Below are 6,108 nucleotides of genomic sequence, written 5' to 3' on the forward strand. Positions count from 1 at the left end.
TAGTCATGGTGGTAGTGGTAGTCATGGTGGTAGTGGTAGTCATGGTGGTAGTGGTAGTCATGGTGGTAGTGGTAGTCATGGTGGTAGTGGTAGTCATGGTGGTAGTGGTGGTGATGGTGGTAGTGGTAGTCATGGTGGTAGTGGTAGTCATGGTGGTAGTGGTAGTCATGGTGGTAGTGGTAGTCATGGTGGTAGTGGTAGTCATGGTGGTAGTGGTAGTCATGGTGGTAGTGGTAGTCATGGTGGTAGTGGTAGTCATGGTGGTAGTGGTAGTCATGGTGGTAGTGGTAGTCATGGTGGTAGTGGTAGTCATGGTGGTAGTGGTAGTCATGGTGGTAGTGGTAGTCATGGTGGTAGTGGTGGTGATGGTGGTAGTGGTAGTCATGGTGGTAGTGGTGGTGATGGTGGTAGAGGTAGTGATAATGGTGATGTTGGTTATAATAATAATAATATCTTTATTTCTACAAGTACATGTACAAGGTATACAAGTACATGTACAAGGTATACAAGTACATGTACAAGGTATACAAGTACATGTACAAGGTATACAAGTACATGTACAAGGTATACAAGTACATGTACAAGGTATACAAGTACATGTACAAGGTATACAAGTACATGTACAAGGTATACAAGTACATGTACAAGGTATACAAGTCCATGTACAAGGTATACAAGTACATATACAAGGTATACAGTCCTAGCTGACATCAATGACATACATCTATGCTGAGTATTTCGGGCCAGTTAGGTGAGTTTCGTCGCAGGATGCGATCCACACCAGTCAACTAACACCCAGGTTCCCATTTTACTAATGGGGTGATCATAGACAACCTGTGTAAAGAAACATGCCTAATGTTTCTACCCTCGTCGGGAATCGAACCCGGACGGTCACCGTGAGAAGCGAAAGCTTTATCCACCAGGCCACGGGGCTCCGTAGTGGTGGTGATACTGGTAGTAGTGATGGACACTTGTATACGTATGCATATGAAAATGCATGCGCAAGAATGTATGTATATACGTACATACATACACACTTACCTTCATACATACATACATACACACACACACACACCCACCCACCCACTCACACACACACACACACACACACACACACACACACACACACACACACACACACACACACACACACACACACACACACACACAGAGGTGGTGGTGGCAGCAGTAGGCCTGAGGAAGTAGGCCACCATAACAGGTTGGGTGTCATCACAAATAAGAAGTGCACTTACCAAAAGTGAAGTGTAAATTATAAAAGTAGAAATATACAAGTGATAAGTGTGGTAAATGAGGACTCAAAAGGGCAACGAGAAAAGAATAGCTGAAGAAGTCAGAGGTGGAAGGGCGAGGTGCACGAGTCATCGTACAGCGAGCATCGTACAGCGAGCATCGTACATCAGGCATCTGGATGGACTTCCCCTCTGAGGAGTAACGTACAAATCACCTGTTTGTGGTTGGCGGGAGGTTTTTGAGTGGTAGAGACGGCCCTGCGATCACTGGTAGCTGGCTATCACAAACCCTGCTCCAGAGCGATTATCATACACACAACACCTAGCAGTAGTAGGAAGATAAAATTTGTAGGAGCAAGGAATAGGCAGGAGGATTAAGTCGGGGCTAATGGGACTACAGCCCTCACAACAGTTTCGAGAGATAATGTTTTAGGACACGAAGACAGTACAATCTGAGAAGCAAGTATTGGGTACACATGTAGTAAAAGGTAGTACATAACTAGGTGAAAGAAAGACTCGTTAACACACGCTAGTATTATAATTATTAGAATTACTCCCAGTGTTAATGGTATCTTATTAGTATTACGGATACACAGAGGTGAATTGTATTTCTGGGACATATAAACAACTGACGTGCTCACACACACACGCACGCACACACATACACACTCGGGGCCAGGAGCTGAGTCTCGACCCCTGAAACCACAACTAGGTGAGTACACACACCCACTCATTCACACAGCTGATCCTTGGAATTTGACCGCGTCCCCTCACCTCCCCACACACCTTTCCCTCCCCCACAGACCTTTCCCCTCCCCCGCTCTTGCCTTCACTCCCTCCTATCTTTCTCTCTCCCCCTCCCTCGCGTTTCTCTCTCTCATAGCCTTTTTCCCTCCCCTTCCCCCTACTCTTTCTCTCTCTCCCTCTCTCTCCCTCTCTCTCTCTCTCTCTCACTCTCTCCTTCTCTCTCTCCTTCTCTCCCTCTCTCTCTCTCTCTCTCTCTCTCTCTCTCTCTCTCTCTCTCTCTCTCTCTCTCTCTCTCCTCTCTCTCTCTCTTTCTCTATCTCTCCTTTCTCTCTCCTCTCCCTCTCTTTCTCCCTCTCTCTACCCTTTCTCTCCCCCCTCGCATTTCTCTCTCTCATAGCTCTTTTCCCTCATAGGCTTCCTCCTTTTTTTCTCTCTCCCTCGCATTTCTCTCTCTCTCCTTTTCCCTCACCCTCCTTTCTCTGTCTCTCTATAGGCTTCTCTCTCCATCTCCCTTTTTCTATATTTCTACCCCTCCCTCGCATTTCTCTCTCTCATAGCCTTTTCCCTCACCCTCCTTTCTCTGTCTCTCTCTGTCTCTGTCTCTGTCTCTCTCTCTCTCTCTCTCTCTCTCTCTCTCTCTCTCTCTCTCTCTCTCTCTCTCTCTCTCTCTCTCCCTTTCTGTACCTCTCTCTGGGTATCTTTATTGTCTCCCTTTCGCCTCTCTCTACCCTTTTGAAGACTCTCCCCCCCTCACATTTCTCTCTCTCACCCTTGGTCTTATCCCTAGTTCTACCCCCATACCACTGGATGGCTCTCCTCTCTCTCTCCTCTTTCTACCCTTTCACCTCTTTCCTCTCTCTCTCCTCTTTCTACCCCCTCTCCTCTCTCTCCCTCTTTCTACCCTTTATCTCTCCCCCTCGCACCCTCTCCCTCCTCTAGCCTTCTGTCTGTGGTAAAAAAAAAAAAAAAAAAAAAAAAAAAGGGTGGCTCTAGAGGACGGAAAACCAGAGATCTGGTAGACGAACCAGGGAGGAAAGACTGGGAGTTAGAGCTCCAAAAAAGGGAGGAAGAGTGGGGAAGGAAGATAGTAGAGCTTGGTAAGAAAATGGAGGAGCGGATAGCTGAGGAGTGCAGGAAGTGGGAAGTACAGGTCTTAGCAGCAGAAGCTAGGATACAGTGCTTAGAAGAGAAACTGCAAAGCCTGAAACAGATTAGAGAGACAAATGACAATTCAGATGTGACATCAGGCGCAGACAAGGGGACGGTAAGCAACAACGGAGACATGCCGTACGCGAAGGCCTTATCAGACCCACGTGGGGCCAGGGAAAAGACGAGGAGTACACTAAGATCAAATGACAGGTCCGAAGACAATGAAGGTATGCTATATGCAGAGATTCTAACAGCCAACTGCAGTAGCAAGGGACAGCTGGTCATGAAAGACAGTTCACTGAGAATAGAAGTTCCAGATATGACAGGGACTGAAGGCAAGAACATGTCAATGGAAGGAAATAAAATGCCTCAGAGGAAGCAGATGGAGACTCAGTGGGAGGAGGAAAGGGCGAGGTCAGTTTTTGTGTACGGGCTCCAAGAAGCCAAGGGGGACAACTTTGAAGAAATAAAACAGGAGGAGAAAAAAATGATTGAAGGCATCATGAAAACAATAGGTGAGGGCGATATGACCCAGGTGACAAATTTTCAGAGAATTGGGTGGTTTGCGAGTGGAAGGATACGGCCTGTCAAAGTAATTTTCAAGGAAGAATCAGTTCGAACCAGGATTCTGCAAGAGAAAGCAAGACTGAGGGACAAACAGGGGTACCAGAGAGTATACCTCGACCGCGACAGAACACAAGACGAAAGGACTACACTGAAAGAGAGGGTACAGAGACGCAAGGAGGAACGAGAGGCAATGACGAAGATGAGCAGGACCCAGACACAGGAGGAAGGGCAAACACACCCCACAGAATCTCCCACCAAAAGACTCCAACCACGACATTCCCAACGCAACTGAGCAACCTATACTACAACCCACTCACTGTTCCCTCTGCCACCAACCCCCATATCACAAACCTCACCCCAACAGCTGTCCCTTATGGGCATTCTGACCCCACCCCCATCATCACAAACCCCACCTACACCACAGCCCCATATAGGCCCCCACCAAGGCTCTCGCTCCCCCAACCCCAATATTCTTGCATGACCACAATGATAGAAAAGAAACTGAAAGTTTGGTACACAAACGCGGATGGAATAACGAATAAACATGAGGAGTGGAACGAAAGAATCAGTGAAAAATCCCCAGACATCATAGCAGTCACAGAAACAAAACTCGCTGAGACAATAACAGACACAATCTTCCCAATGGGATATCAGATCCTGAGGAAAGATAGAAGGAGTAGAGGGGGAGGAGGGGTTGCACTGCTCATAAAACACCGATGGGGATTTGAGGAAATGGAAGGCATGGACATGATTGGAGAAAGAGACTACATTGTAGGTACAATTCAGTCCGGAGAACATAAAGTAGTCATTGGAGTGATGTATAACCCACCACAGAACTGCAGGAGGCCAAGAGAGGAGTACGAAGAAAACAACAGGGTGATGGTGGACACACTGGCTGAGGTGGCAAGAAGAGCTCACTCGAGCAGAGCAAAGTTACTGGTAATGGGCGATTTCAACCACAGGGAGATCGACTGGGAAAACCTGGAGCCACATGGGGGTCCCGAAACATGGAGAGCCAAGATGATGGATGTGGTACTTGAAAACCTCATGCATCAACATGTCAGGGACACAACCAGAGAGAGAGGGGAGGATGAGCCAGCAAGACTGGATCTTGTGTTCACCCTGAGCAGTTCAGACATTGAGGACATCACTTACGAGAGGCCCCTTGGAGCTAGCGATCATGTGGTGCTGAGTTTTGATTATATAGTAGAGTTACAAGTGGAGAAGGTAACAGGAACTGAAGGGGTCAGGCCAAACTATAAAAGGGGGGACTACACAGGTATGAGAAACTTCCTGCAGGAGGTTCAGTGGGACAGAGAAATGGTAGGAAAATCAGTAAACGAGATGATGGAATATGTGGCAACAAAGTGCAAGGAGGCAGAGGAAAGTTTTGTTCCCAAGGGAAACAGAAATAATAGGAAGACCAAAACGAGTCCTTGGTTTACCCGAAGGTGTAGGGAGGCAAAAACTAAGTGCAACAGAGAATGGAAAAGGTACAGGAGGCATAGGACCCAGGAAAACAAGGAGATTAGTAGAAGAGCCAGAAACGAGTATGCACAGATAAGGAGGGAGGCCCAGCGACAGTATGAAAACGACATAGCATCGAAAGTCAAATCTGACCCGAAACTGCTGTATAGCCACATTAGGAGGAAGACAACAGTCAAGGACCAGGTGATAAGGCTGAGGAAAGAAGGTGGAGAACTCACAAGAAACGATCAAGAGGTATGTGAGGAGCTCAACACGAGATTTAAGGAAGTATTTACAGTAGAGTCAGGAAGGACTCTGGGGGGACAGACCAGATGGGGACACCAGCAAGGAATACACCAACAAGTGTTGGACGACATACATACAGATGAGGAGGAGGTGAAGAAACTGCTAAGGGACATCGATACCTCAAAGGCAATGGGACCGGACAACATCTCCCCGTGGGTCCTTAGAGAGGGAGCAGATATGTTGTGCGTGCCACTTACCACAATCTTCAACACGTCCCTGGAAACTGGGCAACTACCTGAGGTATGGAAGACGGCAAATGTAGTTCCCATTTTTGAAAAAGGAGACAGAAAAGAGGCACTAAACTATAGACCTGTGTCATTGACGTGTATAGTATGCAAAATTATGGAGAAGATTATCAGGAGGAGAGTGGTGGAGCACCTGGAACGGAACAAGAGTATAAATGCCAACCAGCACGGATTCATGGAAGGCAAATCCTGTGTCACAAACCTTCTGGAGTTTTATGATAAAATAACAGAAGTAAGACACGAGAGAGAGGGGTGGGTTGATTGCATCTTCTTGGACTGCAAGAAGGCCTTTGACACAGTTCCTCACAAGAGATTAGTGCAGAAGCTAGAGCATCAGGCGCATATAACAGGAAGGGCACTGCAATGGATCAGAGAAT

Source organism: Cherax quadricarinatus, chromosome 35 (assembly GCF_038502225.1).
Source record: "Cherax quadricarinatus isolate ZL_2023a chromosome 35, ASM3850222v1, whole genome shotgun sequence".
Lineage (NCBI taxonomy): Eukaryota > Metazoa > Arthropoda > Malacostraca > Decapoda > Parastacidae > Cherax > Cherax quadricarinatus.